At 33.5% G+C, this 21,657-nt stretch overlaps 1 non-coding gene across 1 annotated transcript; it reads left to right on the plus strand.

The window, feature by feature from the left end:
* Nucleotides 1-14,791: 14,791 nt before the first annotated feature.
* Nucleotides 14,792-21,636, plus strand: LOC107886306 (RNA demethylase ALKBH10B). Its single transcript, XR_005917124.1, has 8 exons — nucleotides 14,792-15,777; nucleotides 17,355-17,480; nucleotides 17,854-17,951; nucleotides 18,342-18,459; nucleotides 19,755-19,874; nucleotides 20,014-20,126; nucleotides 20,236-20,390; nucleotides 20,660-21,636. It is a non-coding gene; the product is annotated as an RNA demethylase ALKBH10B (transcript).
* The last annotated feature ends 21 nt before the right edge of the window (nucleotides 21,637-21,657 follow it).

The raw sequence follows: 21,657 nt of genomic DNA on the forward strand, positions 1-21,657 counted from the left end.
ACAGCAATAATAATTAAAGAATAAAAATGAGTTTATTTCACACAATATAAAACTAGCAATTCAAGCTCAATCAAACCTTCTTCTTCTTTTTTCTTTTGCTTTTTTATCTTTTTAAAAAAAAATAAAATTAGCAATTCAAAAAATTGAAACATAATTAGGCAACTAACCAATTCAAATCTCGAGAAAAAGAAAGTCAAAAAAAGGGGAAAATTTTACAACAAACATATGAGTTATGGGTTAACATTAATGGGTTAATAAAAAAATGTGTTAGGATCAATGGGGTTCTCTAAAGGCTAGTTCAATAGGTAAGTTTTTTAAGGTTAAGTGGGTTAAATCCTAAGTTCCTCTATCATCTAAGTATATCAAATCGATGGTGTTATCTTGACATGCATAATCGAAGAAAGTTCTAGAATAACAAATAAAGTTGACACACTCATAACCAATAATTAAATGAGCAAGAAAAATATATGCTCTATAGGATCAAAAGCTCACAAGAAATTATGGTTTAATATCAAACCTGCAAATTTAAAATTTCAAGATAATACTTCAATTCATAGAGACAACCTAAAATAATAATTTTTGAAATACAACTTATCATGCTTGACTCTCTGTGTCTTAAAGTATAAATCAACCAATACATAACAATCTACAAATTAATCCCAAAACAACACTAATAAAAAATTCAAATAAAAAAAGTCACTCTAATGGAAGGTATGAGAAAATTACTTAAACACAACAATTAATTCAAAGATTTTATTATAGATATACAAATAACCTTCCCTCACTTAAGATATGCATTGTCCTCAATGTACAAACATATATAAGCACAATATCAAAAGAGAGGGATAGAATTGGAACTACCTTGAATTTGGATGAAATCGCCAGAAAAGTAAAAACTAGAATTGTAGGCAAATCTAAATGAAGTGCATGTTTTCAAGCAAACTAATAAGAAGATAAACACAAATAAATAAGAAGATAAAGAGATTACGAACTCGAATAAAAACAACCATCAAAATAATAAAAGAACAATGTAGTGAAAATAACTAACTAAAGAATCTCACAAATAAAATAAAATAACCAAAATAAAATAAAAGTACAACTGAATAAAATAATCAAAGCAAATAAAATAAAAATGGATCAGTGATCATCGTCGTGAGAGGTATCGGGATCGTGAGGCACATAATCGGGTGGAGAGATATAGAGGTGCTGACGAATTTGATGCAAAACTGCATCGATGCAATCGAACCACTCAAAGAAGCATTGCTTGAAGCGGTCAAATCATTTGAAAATATCCTTGAGTCTAACAGTAAGAGCAGCGGTAGGGTGACTTGGTGGTGGAGAATGAGGTGGGTCCACATGGTGAGGAGGATCATTGTCGGGAAACTCCTCATACTCATCCTAAGGTCCAGAATGAGATAATATGTATCGATGTAGACTCACTCCACGTTGTCGCTCGATCGTCCTCATGTGACTCATAATCAATAATCACTATGGGGTCTAAAGGAGGATGTTTGCTCTGAAGTTGCAAGGAGACTGAAATACCTCGGTAAGAAAGTCACATATAGGCCCAAATAGATAGGACCCTTCCTACTACGGTCAAACTATTGGCAGAAAGGTAGGGTGACGAAGTATGTAAGATCAAAAGGCCATCGCATCACCATGCTCCAAAGAAAGGAAGCATTATATGTACCCACAAAACTAGTGGTCTCTCTTCGACCGATCAAAGTGTGTGCCAAAATGGCATGGATATAGCACAACGCCGGAGTTAGAGAAGTCACTTTCGACTGGCTTAGGTTATATTGTGTCATAGTCATAGGAATATTTGTCCAACAAATAGAAAGGGACTGGTGGATGTGTTAGTATAATGTGAGGAACCACTTGGCACTCATGAACTCCTCAAAATAGAGTCTAAGGGCGGCTCTGAAGCCCGAGACGCTCAGATAACGTGTCATACCACCAAGTTAGAAAGAAATAGTGCATGGCTCATCATGTCTCGACATCACCTGCTGCATAAAAAATGTCAAACAAAACTCTAATGTAAGCTCCAATTAGGTGGGCTCGATGATGTAGAAAAATCGGTTCCAAGGAGCTGTATTGATTAGTGTGCGCACTCTATCGACCAAGTGTATCTCCTGTAGGGCCTCCCAATCGATACAATGACCTAATCCCAAGGGTCTCTGCTGTAAGTGCTGATATAGGTCTTCTTGAGGACTCGAAAGGAACTGAAGACATGGATGTATCACAATTGAGGTAGGTCTCAAAGATGAGGTCGCGCCCAAAGTCTTTTGCTTTTTTGACGTGGAAACATGAACTTTATATTTACTGCGAGTATTCGTCATATGTACCTAAAAGAACAGATAACCAACAAAATAAATCAATAGCAATACAAAATAACACAAATACATATCAACAACCAACCCATCTCATGACGAGAGCCAAATCACACAGTTTATAACTAAGACCGACTTCTAATACAAAACTAAAATTAATACTAAGAGCACGTTTGGTTCGCTGTATTGGATTAGAGGTGTATTGGATTAGAGGTGTAATGGAATAGAGGTGTAATGGAAAAGCTGTGTAATAGCAAATCAACTGTTTGGTTGAATGTAATGGAATAGAGGCGTAATAGTAATCCTGTGTTTGGTTGAGTGTAATAGAGGTGTAATAGCATAATGAAAAAACTAAAATGACTAGAATACCCTTAGCAGAAATTTGTTTTGGTAAATGATTATTGTTATTGTTATTTAAATTTTAATAAGATTATTATTATCAATAATAAATAATTTAATCATATTTAAACATAATTATTATTAAATATATTTTAATTAAAATATATAATTTAATAAAATTCTTAATAATTAGCATAAATTTGTTTTGGTAAATTATTATTGTTATTGTTATTTAAATTTTAATAAGATTAATATCAATAATAAATAATTTAATCATATTTAAACATAATTATTATTAAATATATTATAATTAAAATATATAATTTAATAAAATTCTTAAAAATTAATATTCTTATATGAATTTACTCAAATCATAATATATGATACTGTAAAATATAAATTAACATAATTATTATTAAATATATTATAATTAAAATATATAATTTAATAAAATTCTTAATAAATAAAATTCTTCTATGAATTTACTCAAATCATAATATATGATACTATAAAAGAAAATTTCAAATAATTAATATTAAATATGATTTAATTAAATATATGATTTAATAAAATTTAAAATTATTATAACTAATATGATTATAGTTTATGAATTTGTATAATTTAAAATAATAATTATTACATATAATTTAATAATAATATATAATTTCATAAAATTCTTGATAATAAAAATTTTCTTATATGAATTTATACAATTTAAAATAATTAATATTAAATATAATTATATAGTGATATATAATTTCATAAAATTCTTAATAATAAAATGTTCTTATATGAATTTACTAAAATCAATATATAACTTGAGAATTATATTATGCATAAACATAATTAACTTATATTAAGAAAAGGTTAGATGAAAATGAAATTGTACATTAAAATCCATATGTTATATAGTTTTACAACATCAAAAAGTTTGAACATTGATATTTAATGGTAAGAAAGAAATCTCCTAACCCATTCCAATCGGGCAACTGAAGGTAAACTAAAGAAAACGATCATTTGAGTTGGATGGTCGGGAAGTTTACTCAATGCATCATACCGCTGATCGTCGGTTAAACCTTAAATTAACCATAAGGCTGAATATAAATTTGAAGCTCTCTCTTCCATATGTTGTTCTGACTTCTGCTGAACTACCACCTCGGAGGCAAAACTCCTACTAATTTGATCGCCAACGGCCTGGATTTTCTCCCCGAACAAAGTGGCAGCCTCATTAAATGAAGAAAACACATTATCACGAGCATCAGATTTCTTCTTTCTCTTGTTTGAAGATGAGGAACCCCCTTGGTCTCGATCTCCTCGCGGATCCGTACCAGAAACATCCATGTCGTCTAAAGAGACGTCAGCTTCGCAGTCATAGAATGTGTTTCTCTCTTCATTCATATCTGTAGTACGTACATCATCAGCGTGTATTTCTTCAAGAACATCAGCAGCTGTTTGAGCATCTCTCCCAGTTGCTCGATCTCTTGCGTATATGGTAGTAAGCTGGTCATAGTAAGGGAAAGTACGAAATCTGAATTGGGCGGCTTCTTTGTGACTCTAAAAAAATGAGGAAATCATATTAGTCGTAAGTTTGGTAAAAATAATATAATAAAGACTTGAAATAATCTTACCTTTAAATAGGACTCCCAAACCGCATCTTCAGCAACAACGAGCTGCCTATGCTCGTCCCAACCAAAACCGCTATTGTTTTGGCCATTAAGCATGTCGTAGACGATTGACCACTCCCTTTTAAGTAACCTAATCCTTGATTCAATATTAGGTTTCGCCTTCAACATTGCATTTGGTAAAACCGTTTGTAGCATTCTTTCCAACTCGTTCAAATAACCGGCTTTGAAACCGGTATCAGCATTAAATGTTCCAACATTGTGCAGGTCCACCATGCTGGAAACTAATGCTACATCTTCCTCGGGAACCCATTTTCTTTTGCTTCCTCGAGAAGCTTGAGCATTTGATTCTGGAACACCTGACATAATGATCTTAAGAACAAAAAAAAACAAATTATATTAATTACTATTTAATATCATGATTCAAAAGGTCAACACTTTATAAGGTCAACACACTATCAAAGAATTGAATTTGCAATTACACATTATCAAAAAAAAAAAACAGCACAAATTTAGAACACACGAAGAAAAAAATATAACTTTAAACTAATTCATAGTTAATATTAAAATCTTTTTCACCGGCTTGTACTTATTCCATTTAATTCAAAGGCTTCACACTCATGTATCCACAAGAAATTAACTTGGTTTTTCTTATTTGTTGTAGCTCACATTCATGTTACATGTATTAAAAGGAAATCATATTATGAATGAGAAAAGCTTTATGTATTATGTAATCAACTTAAAATTTAAGATAGAATTAGGTAATAAATTTCAGCCTAATTAATCTTTTATAATTTAGACAACATTATTTTCATTATATGGAAAAAAACATATTAACCATAATATTAAAATGATATACAAGATTTGTTTATAATTAAGATAACCTTATTTCTATTATAGGGGAAAAGTCATGTTTTGAATCAATTAACATTTGTTTTAAATAACATGTATTGCGTGCATAAAATCTTAATTATAACAATTTAAATTTTATTTTAATAAAACTTATATTAAAATTTAATATATTATGTATAATTGATGTAAATATATTGATTAGTTAATTAAAATCACCCAAATTAATTGACCTAAAATGATATCGTATAAATATATTGATTAGTTACTTAAAGCATGTTCAATGTTTGAACATTATAGTTTGGACATTTAAATTTAAATTTAAATACAATTTCGTATAATGAAATTTAAGATCTAATAAAGCATGTTCTAAGTTTGATCATTGATTAAATTTTTAATTTATGATTAGTTTAGTTAAGGTTTTCTAATTTCAAAATAAATAAAATGAAGATTGAAGATTTAAGTTTAATAAACTTTTATACCATTTTAAATGGTAATTTCATTTGTAAAAAAATATATAACTTTAATCTCATTTACATGTACAAATTTATTATTAACAGTATTGTATTTACATGTACAAATAACTGTGATTTGAAGCCCATTATTTGTAGGCATAATGCTATTTAAAAACATATAACCTAATTTAAATTCAAAAAAGAACAATAAAATTATGCAGCAATAACCATAACCATAAAAAAAAAAGCTTTAATGAGCATTACAAACATACAAAAACAGAAGCTGCTACAGAAGCTGCTACAGCAATAACCAAAACCATATTCATTTGGGAAACAACAGAAGCTGCTACAGCAATACAGACATGGAATCAGGGAAAACATACAAGCAAAACCATGAATACCAATGGAAAACTAACCTGTAATGAACAAATCAGGGACGACTGCGATGTGGAAGAGTTGGAACAAAGAACCTGTAATGGGAAAACTGCTCGGATCAACCTTTTTTTAAAAAATATAATTATGCTATAGCTAAATGATGTATATCAAAGCACATCACAACCATACACCAATCATCATCCATGAGCCATATCAAACCTCTCACTATTCCCTCAAAAAACATAAACACCAAATCCCAAGAGTACAACACACAGAACACTCAACAAGCAATCCATCAATTAACAACTTTCAAATTTAATTGTAGCAGTATAATTTAAAAGCAAAGCAGCAATTAAGAACGCAAAAAGAGTTATAAACCAGCAAGTGTCCTCTTTTCATTACAATCTGCCTAAGCTTAAACCCTTTTTCTTTTGTTTTTCAATAATGCTGGAAGCAGTCATGGCACATCCATAAAACCAACCATATTAAGTAAATTCAGTGCCTAACATCATGCATGTAGTAAGTTGCAATCAGTTAATACATAACAAACCACTGGCCTCTATTTCTCCTTCAATTCATCCCCATTAGCAAACAACACAATCCAGTCATATGTATCATCAGAAAATCATATGCATGCACTCAATTTCTTAATTTTATGAAGCAAATAATGCAAAGGCAAAGACCGTTCGAACAAAGAGCTTGTTGGACAAATAATGAAACTTGAGATCATAAATAACAAAAATGGAATACGGAAAAAACCAAGCCCCCATACTGTACAGAAAAAGAAAAGCAAAATCTGCAAACAGTTTCCTGTTTATTCTTTCTCCAACTCATACCAAAGATCAATATACACAATAATCTAGATGAAATAAGCAACAATGAATAAAATAAAATAGCAATTTCAACAGAAATTAATCGGTCACAACCCCGTACCAACAATCCAACAGTCAATACTTCCAAGCAAAATCAATCATTAAGAGCTCTAAATTGAACTATCCCAAGCATAATTATCAACACGGCGACTAGAACATGGGCGCTCAATGCCTTGCTAACACAACCAAGGTCTCATTCCCTTCTAAAACAGAAACTACTGCTACCAAAAAGGCTTAAAAACAACAACGCAACCAGCTTCACATGATGTAGTCTAATAGAGTTCCCAATACTACCCCAGAGTCAGTAGTTCGAAATTTACACAAGATTTCCCTTGCATAACATCATCAAATTAATGCCAAAGCCAGAGAGGATTCATGATTTGATATTATATACATGGAAAGCATAACCAATACATAAATAACTTGTAGGAACTAAAACAGGTGACGATTAGGCTTAAAAAAGTAAAGAGAAAAGCATGCAGAGGGGTTATTTACAATTGGGAAAAACATTGGCAGATTAATTTAGGTCAGAATTGGCAGATTAATTTAGGTCAGAATTTAAAACTCACCCGATATTGGATCCTACGTGATGACCCGAAAAACGCTTCACTCTTTCTTCAATGGATTAAACTAGAATTTCCAATTTTGTGAATATATTGAAGAGAAAAAGAGAGGGTTTTGGTGTGCGGAGCAGATAGTGTTGGGAGGAAATGGGGAAGGGAAATTTGATGCCGAGACGAGAAGAAACGATGACGACAGATTAATCAACAGAATCAGTGGGAAATGGGAGGAGAAAATGATTAGGACGGAAGAGGAGAGGGTCGGGTAGGGAGGGAGGGTAAAACAGAGAGATGGGGAGGGAGGCCGGGCCTAATGGCTAATACAACGATTTGGGAACGGATTGTAAAACACGGGAATTTGGGGATTAGGGGCGTAATGTAATACGCGCGTAATGGCTAATACAGCGAACCAAACGCCGGATTAGGGGCGTAATGTAATACGCGCGTAATCGGGGCGTAATGGATTGGGTAATACGGCGAACCAAACACGCTGTAATAGTAAACAGGTAGAAATAAATTAACTAACCTAACCAACTAACTAAAAAAGAAAATATACTAATAATAAAAATAATACTAATAGTAAACCACTTAAAACTAGTACTACTAACATACTTCTAATATTAACACAAATAATAATATGAATATGAATAATAACAAAAAAACTAAATTTAAATTAAATAACTAAAAACTAATAATAATCAAAACAATAACAGCATATTAATAAGAATAACAACAAATAATAATATTAATAATAATAACAATAAATAAATAAATAAAGGTAAAAAGATAGACCCACACGGTAGGGGTAGAACTGTTAACATCAGTGGTGGAGATGGTGGACGGAGGGTCAGTTGGTAAGGACTGAGGTCATGCACGACGGTGGGGCTAGAATGGGTGACCGTGGCTTTTGGAAGGGCTGGTTATTTACGCAGGTTTAGGGAGCAAAGCTCCGACGATGAGGGCTGCACAAAGAAGGCCGATAGAGGCTTGTCAGTGTGGAGGTAAGCGACAGAGGTAGAGATCTAGGGAGCTCGAATGGTGCGATGAGGGGAGGACTGCTTGGGGGATGAAAATGATGTGATAGGAAAAGGGGGAAGGATTCACACAGATGACAAAGTGGGTAGGGAAGGTCAACGTCGGTGAGGGTAGGAAGGGAAGGGGTTTGGCGGCTGGGTTAGGGGAAAGTAAAAACAAAAATGAAACTAAAAGAACATGAAAACCCTAGGGTTAAATATGGGACATAGTGGTGTAATGGCCCTTGTTAGGTGACATGGTCGTGTCTTGTGCTCGTGTAAGACCACCCAGGCTATTTGCCATTTCAAAATCGAAAGAAATTAAGTTCTAAGACTTAGACGACCTAGGACACGCCCGTGTGTCCAGGCTGTGTAGGTCATTTTAGCCTATGTGATGCTTTGAAATAAAAAGTAAAATATGCCAGTATTTACACGGCTTTAGACATGCGTGTGTGTGATCATACTTCACTTCTACCACACCTGTGTACGAGGCCGTGTGAAGCACAATATGTCAAGTAAAATCTCTATTATCACATTAACTCGATCTATGGATCCCCTTATTAGATTTAACTCTAATCCGGTAGATTTATGTAATCCTATTTCTAGGATTGCATGCAACTCCACTCAATTATGCTAAATCTACTCTTAAACAGTGGCTTTTCTTCCTCTATTCGAGCACATCAAACATGGATTAATAGTCCGAAAATATTAAACCAAGAATTAAGCACACAAAATTGAGATCAAGAACCAAGTATTTATTGCGTAAAATAGAAATCAAAAGAAAAAATTCATCATAGGGTTTATCTCCCTTAGGTATTTAGAAAATTAGTTCATAATCACAAATAAAGGCATCTCAAAGACAGTATAACCACAAGAAATAAATAAACTCATAATAAACTTCAAAGAAATCAAAAGGAGATATTTAATCTTGATTGAAATCTGCTTCAGAGTCAGCTTCAATGGTGTTTTCTGAGTTGTTTTCTTGAGTATTCTATGACAACTTACTATTCTCCTCTTATATTTGGTATATATAAGTCTTAGAATGCTCGAAAAACCTAAAAATTACGTTTTTCTGCATGTCCGGAATGCGATTCACGAAATTCACACTGCCTAGCACATAGGCGTGCAGCAACCCATGTGGCTCACACACCGTGTGGCTCCTGAAACTTGCTTTGATTTTTTTATTTTCTCGTTTTTCACTCCTTTTGCTCCCAAATGCTCTCCTAAGTATAGAAACATAGATTTAATGTATTAGGAGCATAAAATTCACAATTTTAAATCGAATAATCATTAAAAAACGTATTAAAAATTAGGGTAAATCATGTTACTTTTGGCATGTATTAGGTTCTGATTCTTCAGATTTAATAACCACGTAACATAAACCATCAATTAACAGCCAAAGACTCACCTAGACCAACAAAAAATGTAAGCCTAAGCTATATTCCTCATGAAATTGAAATTTCAACTAACGAACTTGAAACTCAATTATCTCAATCTTTACTCATCCCTATTGCCTATAATCGATTCCAATAATCTAATTATACTTCTAAGAACAATTTTCAACCTTCAAACCACTCTATACTACTCAGAAACTTGGTTCCGAAACTTCGACGTAAAATAGACGTTTTTCATGAAAACTCAAATAAACCTTAAAATCTCTTAAAGAAACTTTAGGGAAAGTTTAGAAACCTTCTAATCATGTTAAAACAAGTTGAAAACACTTTGAGGCATCGTTTTTATTTGTAATCCCGAAGTCCACCACTAGTGACTCGATTTTTGACTTTTATTCAAAATATTCAATTTAATGGGTAAAAACTCTATTTAAAAGGCTAGATATCATTAAAAATCAATAGGAAAATGAAACTTTACCTCGTTGAAGAAGAAATGATAGTTTGATTGAAAATCTAGAAAACCCACAAGCTTAAGAGATGAAAAAATTAATGGTGTTTTTGATGTTTTTCTTGAAGTTCTATGTAGGTTTATTGATTGGGTGATAATAGAAATCAAAGGAATGGAGTTTGGGAATCAAAATTGAAAGATCAAAATAGATTAATGAAGTTTGGGGTTTCAAGGGACGACACAAAATAGGTTAAGAATGCTCTCTTTCTTTTCAAATGTCAAAATAGGGTGAAAAGGGGGTTAAGTTGGATTGATTTTAAAACTTGGTTTATTTTCTTTAAAACTATTCCTATTTTGAACCCTTTTTACAAAATAGTCCTTATTCAAAATTAAAGGTCTTTCTTACCTTATTTTCAAAAATTTATTTGATTTTCAAAAAGCTATAGTTGAAATAATTTTGGGTTACCACACTTCAAAATTTTCGAACCTACTCCGAGCCAAAATTCCTAATTTACCCTTAAAACTCCTATGCCCAATTTTAGGGTGTGACAATTCTCCCCCTTTAAAAAGAATTTTGTCCTTGAAATTCCCTGCTAACACGTCACTTGCTTAATCACAAAATATGCTATTTCTACTTTTAAACCAACTATCACACTTTCTTTGCGCACTCTGATTCCTATTCTCTTAACTTCCTATGGCTTTTGTTGAAGATTTTATTCACTAGCACAAGCTATCCTATGGTAACTGTGCTAACATTTTCCTCTATTCACTACGACACTCTTGTCTAAATAACTCATAGCTATTGTTCCTAATTTAACAGTCTCTATCAGAATTCTCTACTTATTAGCTAATACACTTATAACATACGAATACATTCACACTCACATTGACATGTCTCTAAGGCATATCAAATCTAACCTAACAATACGCAAACAAAACCAAATGTGTGAGTGGTAGGGAAATGATCCAAGGCATGTTCCTGCAAGAAAACTTTAGAATAAAGGCAATGAGTTTTCGTTCCTATCCAACATGCAATTCAATCATGGATATTTTCAATCAATTTAAGTAATCAAAGTAACTTAAACACGTGGGTTTCTAGATTTTGGATGTTTACATGACTTTATTGCTCTTAGGATTTATGGATATTAAGCTTGATATGTTGATTCTTGTTCAGACATATTTTCAATGTTTTGAATTGTTATTATAGTCATTTTGACAATTGTTTGATGTGGTAAAAGTTGCATGTTGAATGGATTTAAGTTAGGTTGGGCTAATTAATTTAATATGTTATATTTTTGTTGTCTGAAGTAGAGGTATCGATATTTGGGTTTTAAAAATGATACTCAGGGTAATAAAACCGATACTTTTTGAAATGTACCAATATTTTCTTGGATTTTAATTTTAGACGAGAAATATAATGCTAATTTGGTACCGATTTTCTAAGTGGTATCATACCATCTAGGAGAATTATCGATACCTTTGACTCAGTATCGGTACCTATGTGATTTCTTTATAATTTTTGATTAGTGGCTTAAAAGCATGTTCAATTCCTGTTTTAAGTTTGTTCCATGTGTGTTTAGCATGTTTAAATGATGGTTAGGATAAGTTTGACTTAAAATTCTAATAAATGCCAAAACAAATATTGTTCGCTTGCTTTTGGGACGATTTATAATGTATGTGATATGTGATGGTGCTGTAGTGTCCTATTACTTAGGCTCGGCGATCAAGTCGAGTATAAGGTGTTACAATACCTTTACCATAGGTGTTGTTCTCGCTCATTTTTTGACCTCTGACATCTCCATACAGTACTTAAACACAAGTTAGGCCTCTAAATGGCACTATTGGCTAATTTGGAACCAAAAATAAACAAAAACGAGATATTTTCAATTATTAACCAAAAAATATGAAAATAATGAACATAAGAAAAAACTATACTAAAAACTCTTTTTTTGCTCGAGAAAAAGCTCCTTAAGTGTGTTGGAAAAAGCCTGATTTGCCGCATCGATTTGTGGTAGATCAGGTGCCAACAACTTGACCCACATGCACTTGTGTGCAGAAAAACAAACAATTTTATGAAACAATTTAAAGAATGGGTTTTAACTGCAAGCGTATAGTGTTAGTTGTAATTTTTGTAGTGCCAATGTGACACTCAAGTATCCCAATGATCGAACCCAAATGATTGCCAAGTGGGTAAATGTGTTTATCAAGTTAATCACAAGTTAAGCAACTGCTAATCTAATCGAGTCAGAAATTATTAATGCAAGTCCAAATAAATTTTTTTATAAACTAAAATTAAACTATAAATTAAACTAACTAAGCTAAACTTTCTTCCTAATGTTTTAGATAATATAAATGCTTAAATGATGGTCGATTGATTAGTTGGGTGCTAATTAAACTAATGAACCTACACCGATTATATTGGTTTCCACTCTTAGTTAGGAATCTCTTTTCGTTCTCATCATAGACTAAAAGATACCACCTAAAATTACCTCTTGGTCTCACCTAAGCACGATTATATCAAATTATCTAAGGATAAACTCTCATCTCGGTATTATTTATCTATGTTTTCCGCTAGAGGAGTCAATTGTAACGTATTAAGCATTTCAATATAATTGAACAACCAATCAACCAAGAATAGACATTAATTTAAGCTAACAATTAACCAACCATCCAATAATTTAGCACATAATAAAGTTTAACATCCAAACAAATATTTCATTAAACAGTTAATAAGCACAATATAAAGATAATGATAAGAAATGCTCATTTAGATGTGGAACCAATGACACCCAAAAGCTTCCTCTTTTTTCATTTACAAAGTTTTTTACAAGAAAGAAGAAAGAAACTACAAGAATAAAATCTACTATAAAAAGGTAAAAGAAACCCTAAACCAAAAATAAAAAGAAAAACCCTAACCTTAACCTAAAATTAAGGAAAAAATGATAGAAAACAAAGCAAAAAAAGTCTCCCCTTTTCATTTAGCCAAAAGTGGCTTTTAAAGTTGATTATAACCCTATTTTTATGACCAAAATGCCTCTAAACGTCTTTTATTTTGTTGGTGCTTTAGGTGGATAAAAACTACACCTAATGTCATTTTTTTGTTCCCTTCAAACAATGATGTCGCAATACATATGCTTGTGGCATGGTTTCCACTCAATTTTGGGTCACCAACATGCTCCTGCAGCATTCAATCACTCATTAGGGTCCAAATGGTGCCCTTGGCCAATTTAGGTCTCATAATAGGACAAAATAAGCATAAAATGCATGAAGAGCTTATTAAAGCTAAAGAACGAAAAATAAATGAAAACCATGAAAAAGACATTAAAATTACTTGAGAATAAACTCATTAAGAGTGTCGATGAGCCTAATTTGACATATCAAATTACAACAGATTAATCTTACACGTGGTGAAAGCGAATCCTAAAATTTGTGTGTTTGTTACTAATATCCGCAATAAATATGATTACATTATACCTTATTACAAAGCATGGGTTGCAAAATAGAAAGTAATGGCAAAAATACATAACGAATAGGATAAATCATATAATGATCTAGGACAATGGTTAAACATACTAAATCTATAAATCTCAACAACCATCATAAAAAATATTCCATAAGATCATGGTTTCATGGATGAATCTTTCCTCAAATTGTTTCCATTAAGTATCAATGTTGATTTTTTTTTTTACAAACATGCACCGAAAAAAATAAATTATCATTCAAAATTTAGATATATTTTTGCTTTTTCTTTGAAACCTGGAAAATCCTGTGGAGATCATTTTCAAGACTTTTGATCAAACGTGTGAATTCTACAAATGTTCCACTTTATTTCTTCTCAATAATCCAATGATGGATTAGGGTTTTTTTTTAAACCATATCATTTTTGAAATGTTAGTAAAATAAGATGAATGTAATTTGTGTTGTTGAGGGATTATCCGAATTCGTTAACAACAAATTGTTTTTGGAACATTTATTTTTCATTTCATCAGTATATTCAACACTACTCTATTATATTAATTAATACATTAAATGGATGAATGCTTTTTAGGGGTTTAATTAATTTCTAAAAGAGTTTAGTGGTTGCCTCCACCCTTAAATCTAAAAATTAAATGAAAATATATACTTTGAATCACATGTTATGCCTTAATGATTAAAGGTATTCATTATATCAAATGTGATTTGAATTTGAATCAATTCGAATTCTACTTTCTTCTTATAAATAAAAAAAATTAAAATAAAAAAATACTTTATATATAAAACATCAAAATAAATCTTTAACCATAAAATTTTAATATCCTTCAATTTGCGAATTATCAATAAAAAAACAAAATATTGTGCATATGTGATTCAGCTTCAGTTTGGTGGCTTCTTCGCACATTGTATACGTTCTTAAACCACTTTATTTAAATCTCAAAATATACATATAAATCTTTGAAAAATAAAAAAAGTTTGGACTCTATTTAAGCCCATCCACATGCGTAAGGAAGAAGCAATTTTTTTAGTTTTGTTTTCCTTTTTCAACTTAAAATAATGAAAAAAAATCAAACCCTAGATGTGTTTTATTTTAAAAAAATTGAGCATTGACACTCCCCATCTTCACGTCACACTTTTCTTTTACTGTAACTTCACACGCCCATCACACAACAAAAAAAGAGCATTGCAAAGACTTAGCTTCCAGATCTGACTAAACTAGACCACCATTTTCTCCTTACTTTTTTTTCTCATTCTAAATATTTTATTAGATCCAATTGGAATCGAAGATTAAAACTCTATTGCTAAATTTTCTTTCACTCAATTCTATCTTATTTTAAATTAATTTTTAGTGTTGGTTGGATTTTGTGGGATTTGAATTAGTTAGATCTGAATTGGGGTATTTTAAATTTCTTTTTCCTCGATTGGTTAGGGAGTTTTTCTCAATGGCAATGCCATCGGGAAATGTAGTTTTATCTGATAAAATGCAGTTTGCTGCTCCTCCAGCTGCAGGAGCTGGCGGCGGCGGAGGTGGAGCTGCTGGAGGTGAGATCCACCAGCACCATCCTCGGCAATGGTTCCCCGATGAGCGTGATGGCTTCATCTATTGGTTGCGAGGGGAATTCGCTGCCGCCAATGCTATGATTGACTCTCTTTGTCAACATTTGCGTGAGGTTGGAGAAGTAGGGGAGTATGAAGCCGTGATTGCTTGCATTCAACAAAGGAGATCTAATTGGAACCCCGTGCTTCATATGCAGCAGTACTTTTCTGTTGCTGAGGTCTCCTACGCGCTTCAACAGGTCTCCTGGAGAAGGAGACAAAGGCCGTATGATCAAGGGAAACTTGGGGGAAAAGAGTACAAAAGATCTGGCTTTGAGTTTAAGGGGCATAGGTTAGAGGTGGCTAAAGAAATGCAGAATTCTGGCGTGGATAATGATGCGAATTTGACTGTTAACACAATTTCAGAAAGAAACGATAGGAAGACTGAGAAATGTGATGACAATAAATCGTGTGGGGAGAATAAAGTTTCAGCAGTCGCGGAGGATATAAAAGGTAACTTTTGGTTTATGTTTCTTTCTTTATCTTTTTTATTTACGTTGTGTGAACATTAAAATTTTCAGTTAATGTTGCCTTGTATTCTGTATCTTTTTATGTTTGGTTTTTGGTTTCTGATTGGGATGATTGAAAGTTGTATTTCTAAATGGGATTTTGGGTGTTGATTTTGCTGACTTATCAACTATTTCCTTGATTAAAAAGCTTGGTGTTGCCATATGCATGTTTCTTTCTTGGATTAGACATATTATCCCAAACAAGAAATTGTTTATTTAATGTTTAAAACGAGCTTTCTTATTTGGAAATTGCTATCAGATTCTCAATTTCCCGCTTTGACCTTAATATGTATATACCTACCTAATTGAAAGTTGCACTATTTGTTTGCAAGTGGATTTATAAAGGCAGGTACTTTTTACATCTGAGAGTGGCATAGTGGGAGATGGGTGAAAACAAAATAAGAGGCATGCATTTAATAGCTAGTCTGTGCTCTGTTTTGTGTTTGTGTGTGTGTTTATTGAAATAATATATTCTTGTGGTAAATGATACCATGAAATGTATGGTTAGTAACTTAGTACTTGGATATAATAAGTTATTTCTATGTTCAATATAAACCAAAAACTAATTGAATGGCATAGGTTAAAAACCTCATCAACTCCTTGCTGTTCTAGAAAAAATCATACCTACACCCACTTGAGAGATGGGTGAAAGAAAAATAAGAGATGTGCATTTGATAACTATTCCGCGCTTTGTTGTTTTTCTTTCATATGGTTTATTATGGTAAATGATAATGTGATATGCATAATTAGTAACTTTGTACATGGATATAATAAGATATTTTTATGCCTAATATAAACCCGAAGTTAGAATAGGATAAATTAAAACCACATCAATCCTCTCTTTTCAAGAAAAATCAAACCTTACACCCACTTGACTTCACCCTCCAGGTAACACCTCTCCCTCCAATAGTGATCGACTATTTCCTAGTTGATATCCATGGCCAGCTCCCAAAAAAAGAACAACAGTTAGAAGAAAGGCCGGATTTGAAAATGGCCATCTCATACTTCAAGAATCTAATATGTTTTTCACCCAGATCCATTGGACCTCAGTCTAGAGCACCTTTTCTGGTAGAAAACTTCCATTTATATAGAAGTCACAAGATAAGGTTCATATAAAATTTGCTATTAGTTATATGTGCGCATGTCAGGGTGTACTTGATGCGATAAATAACTTAGAAGTTTCATATTGTGTAGAATATTTATTTGACATTCTTTTATCTTCAGAGGAATCCCAATAGGAACTTGACAAATTTCATTAGAAATGTGTTCTGGATGGGGTTTAATGTTACAGGTATCCCAATAGGCAGTCATTCTGGTTTAACTTTATGTTCCAGGTATTTTTTATTTGCCCTTAATGAAGGTTTTTTGGATACAATTTCAAGCTTTTCTTAGCCATAGCACATTGGATAATAATTAATGTTCAAAAGAAAATTAGTTGACACCCATTAATTGTAATTATGTATTGTTCTTGACAATCTATGTTCTGCGATTTACATTCCCTTGTTTGGGCTTTGAACCCAGATGCTGCTTCTAAGTCTCAAGCTGATAGCAGCTTAAAAAAGTCAGGGAGTTCGGTAGGAACTATACCTGGAAACACGGAACCTGGAACCGAGGAAGTAAATGGTGGCTGCACATCCAGCTGTAAAGGTACATCCTTTTACTCTGGTGATTTGTTGCTTTTTGCACTTAGAACGTCTTGAAAGTTGAAGCTGCACTATGTATGATATCAGTTGCTTTAGTTTTTATGTGCACCAGATTCCTTTGTTTTTGGGCATACACTTGAACTTACCCAAATTGATCTACTTATCTATTTAAAGAAAAAAATTTCCTCTGTTTCCTGTTTAGCTTGGAAAGTTGAGAATAAACTGGGTAGGGCATTTAGTTGTTGCACCTTTAGTGCAACTGCTGCACCATATGATGAACCAAGTCATTTTGATTGCTTTGAATAATTCCTTATGGTTTGACATTTAGTTCCACTATGTTTTGTTATATTAACATTCTTTCATCTATGATCTTTCAGTGAATGATTTACATTCTGCCCAAAATGAGAGTGAAAAGCAGAATCTGGCTAAAGGTCCAAAAACTTTTGTTGGTAATGAGATGTTTGATGGAAAAATGGTAATTCTGTGTAACTTTTATGATGATGCTTTGTGAAATTCTGGGGGGACTAATAGCAGGGGTGAAGCCAGAAAATTTCTTTTTTTTTTTTTGGGAGGGGGGGGGAACTAAATTGTATATTTTTACAATAGTAAAAAAGCAATTTTACCATGTTAATAGCCTATATCATTACAAATTTTAAAGGATTAAATCAAATTTTTATCATTTGGGGGTGCCTCGGGGGGGGGGGGGGAGAAAGTGCATTTACCATTTACTAAATAGAAAATTTTCCATTTCAGGGGTGGGGCGGAGCCCCTGCCAGCCCCCCTGGATTCGCCACTGACTCATAGCTTGTTTCTTTTTCCCCCCTATTCTGTTTCTACTTCTTATGGGCAAATATTTTCTTTTAAGGTCAATGTTGTTGATGGGCTTAAATTGTATGAGGAACTGTTGGATGAGAAGGAAGTTTCAGATCTTGTCTCATTGGTAAATGACTTGAGGGCTGCAGGGAAAAGGGGGCAGTTTCAAGGCAAGTTCCCTTATAATTTCCTTTTTTTTTTTTTTTTGGTTCAGCTAGAAGGAAGTAATTCAATCCAAATTGTATTTGATCCTGGAAGCTTCTAGTTTTTTCCTTGCTTAACTGACTTTGTCTATTTAGCTTGGTAGAATTTTTAGCTGTTTTTCAGTTTGACGCGTACTTCAAATGCATGCTGCAATCAATGTCTTGGTTTTGAATATAAGTGACTGGAAAAGCATGGCTCATCCTTGTTTTAAGCAAATATAGTCAGTGTTGTCAAAGGCAGAAGGTGCTAGAACCCTTATATTGCCTCAGGTGCAAGGCACATAAAATGTGTTAGCTTGCGTGAAGTAAAGCGCAATATGTTTATGTGTGAGTTTTTGCAAGTCTGTGTGTGCATATTTTATATATAAAGCTTAATATATATAGTAAGCTCTAATGTGTGATCTAGTTTATCTACAGAACATTCAATTTTTCTATTGGTCAATATGCATGATTTCCTTATGGTCAATGTTTGTTGTTGAATGCTCAAACATTGTGAAACATAGAGAGCAATATTATCCCTTTCTTGCTAGTACATGTATATCAAATGAAAAGTACAGTGAAAAATAAAAGAAATAAAAGAGAAATTTAATCAGGCTGGATACTTTTTATGCTTACTGCCTTACAAAAAAAGCGCGCCTAGGCGCACCAAGCGTGTACCTGATCAAATGGTCCTCGCCTGGAAGGTTCTGAGGCTTTTTTGGTTGTATAATGCTAAGGCTCAAGGTGTAGGCGCGCCTAGGTGCACACCTTGACAACATTGGATCTGCCAACTTTTATGAATTTGTCAAAAGCTTGCGATTAAGTAGGACTAGATGGGGATTGGGTCAATGTTATGTTGTGTAGTTTAGTGATAATACAGCTAGCTTCCTTTCCGGTCCACTTTATAATTATATCTGGACGGTAAATCTAGTATGTTGATTTATTTATATATTTTAATCTTAACATTCTTGTAGTCAGCATGTTACAAATATTTTGATCAGGTAGAAATAGGGTGATTGTTTTAAGTTGGCTCCATCCTTGCTTTTAGGGTTTCTCTATTTTGAATTTTTGACTGTTTGAAATGAACTTAATTTTACCTGCCTGGGATGAATAAGATGAGTACATTGTTTATTTAAATGAAGAGACAAAAGGAGTTTAACAATTGGATGCTGTTTTAGTCTGGTAGTTTATTTTCTTGGATGCTGGATATTCTCAAGAATTGTATTGGTGCATTCAAATATCGGTAATAGCTGAACTATTTTGTGATCATTTACGAGAAGCAGGTCAGACATATGTGGCTTCAAAAAAACCCATGAAGGGACATGGCAGAGAGATGATTCAATTGGGCCTTCCAATTGCAGATGCACCTCTAGATGATGAAATTGCTGCAGGGACTTCCAAAGGCATGTTTCTATGATGACTCTTCTCCTTGATCCTTCCCCACAGTTCAAAACACGCAAATGCACACTTAAGTAATGGAATATATATATTTATTTATTTTGGTGGATTACTTCCTTTTTAAGTTTATTGTGCTTTTAGCAGATCGGAGAATAGAAGCTATTCCTGCCTTGCTGCAAGATGCTATTGATCGATTGGTTGACTCGCAAGTTATGACTGCAAAACCAGACTCTTGCGTTATTGATGTCTACAATGAGGTAGGTAAAGATGTTCTGATGGTTTTGTATAGATTGAGCTGAACTTTGAAGCTAATGGTATGTATGGTGTTCTGTTTCTTTTTTTTTTTTTTCTTTCTTTCTTTCCTAGGGGGATCATTCAATGCCTCGTATGTGGCCACCTTGGTTTGGAAAGCCTATTTGTGTCATGTTCTTGACCGAGTGTGACATTACTTTTGGAAGGATGATAAGCGTTGATCATCCTGGGGACTTCAGAGGCTCTCTAAAGCTTTCTCTTGCACCTGGGTAAGTTTTTTTACTGTTTCTCTGGATCTCCCACATTCACAACTGTTTGATGCGCTTTCAAATTGGTGCATGTATAGAATTGAATAATATCTTTAGTTTTCTGGGTTACTAGCTTTGAGCAATTTAATTATTAAGTAAATCCTACAAAAAAAAAAAAATGGAATATTTCTTCTAGGGTATATAGTCCCGACTCCCTGTACTCTTGCAGCACTGATTCCTTAGAGTTGAATTGGATTCTTTTGTTTCATACTCTTTAAACTACCATGCAGATCTCTCCTTGTGATGCATGGAAAATCAGCTGATTTTGCCAAACATGCACTTCCCTCTGTCCGAAAGCAACGCATACTTATTACATTTACCAAATATCAACCAAAAAATCCATGTCTGACAACCCAAGGCTTCCTTCACCTTCGCTTTCTCAGTCTTCACAATGGGTTCCATCGCCTAGTAGATCACCCAACCATTTTCGCCTCTCTGCTGGCCCCAAGCATTATGCAGCAATACCAACCACTGGTGTAATGCCAGCCCCACCAATTCGACCACAAATTCCGCCTTCAAATGGTGTTCAACCATTATTTGTGTCTACTCCAGTTCCACCTGCAATTGCTTTTCCTGCTTCAGTTCCCATTCCTCCAGGTTCAACCGGGTGGCCGGCTGCTGCTCCAAGGCATCCTCCACCTCGTCTACCCATTCCTGGCACAGGAGTTTTTCTACCTCCTTCAGGCTCCAATTCAGCATCTCAACAGTCGTCAACAACTGCAACTGAACCCAACATTCCTGTGGAGACTTCCTCCCCACTGGAAAATGAGATTGAGTCAGGGAAAACCAATCAGCATGCAGCTTCTCCTGAAGTGGGGTTGGATAAAAAATCTCCAAAGCAGGACTGCAATGGAAGTGTAGATGGAAGTGAGAGTGGGAGAGCTATCGTGAAGGAAGAAGCACAATGTGCTGAGAATAGTGTCACGCAAAGCTGCTAATGCAGTTGAGAGAGAGAGAAAGAAAGAAAAGCAGTTAGGCTGCAAACTCCAATGAGTTAAAAGCAAATGTAAAGAGCGGCAACAGTCGAGACATTTGGCATTTGATACGACTAGGTGGGAGGGGGAGCAAAGGGGAGGGAGGAACTTCTCAGTTGTCTCTGCAATCCTTCATGTTGTCTTTTCCATTTCTTTTTTGCTGTCTTAGTATATGAACACACTCACACTAGGTGGAAAACTCCATTCTTAATATAACTTTTGCTTCTTATTCATATCTATCTGCTTTACAATTT

Source organism: Gossypium hirsutum, chromosome A03 (genome assembly GCF_007990345.1).
Source record: "Gossypium hirsutum isolate 1008001.06 chromosome A03, Gossypium_hirsutum_v2.1, whole genome shotgun sequence".
Classification (NCBI taxonomy): Eukaryota; Viridiplantae; Streptophyta; class Magnoliopsida; order Malvales; family Malvaceae; genus Gossypium; species Gossypium hirsutum.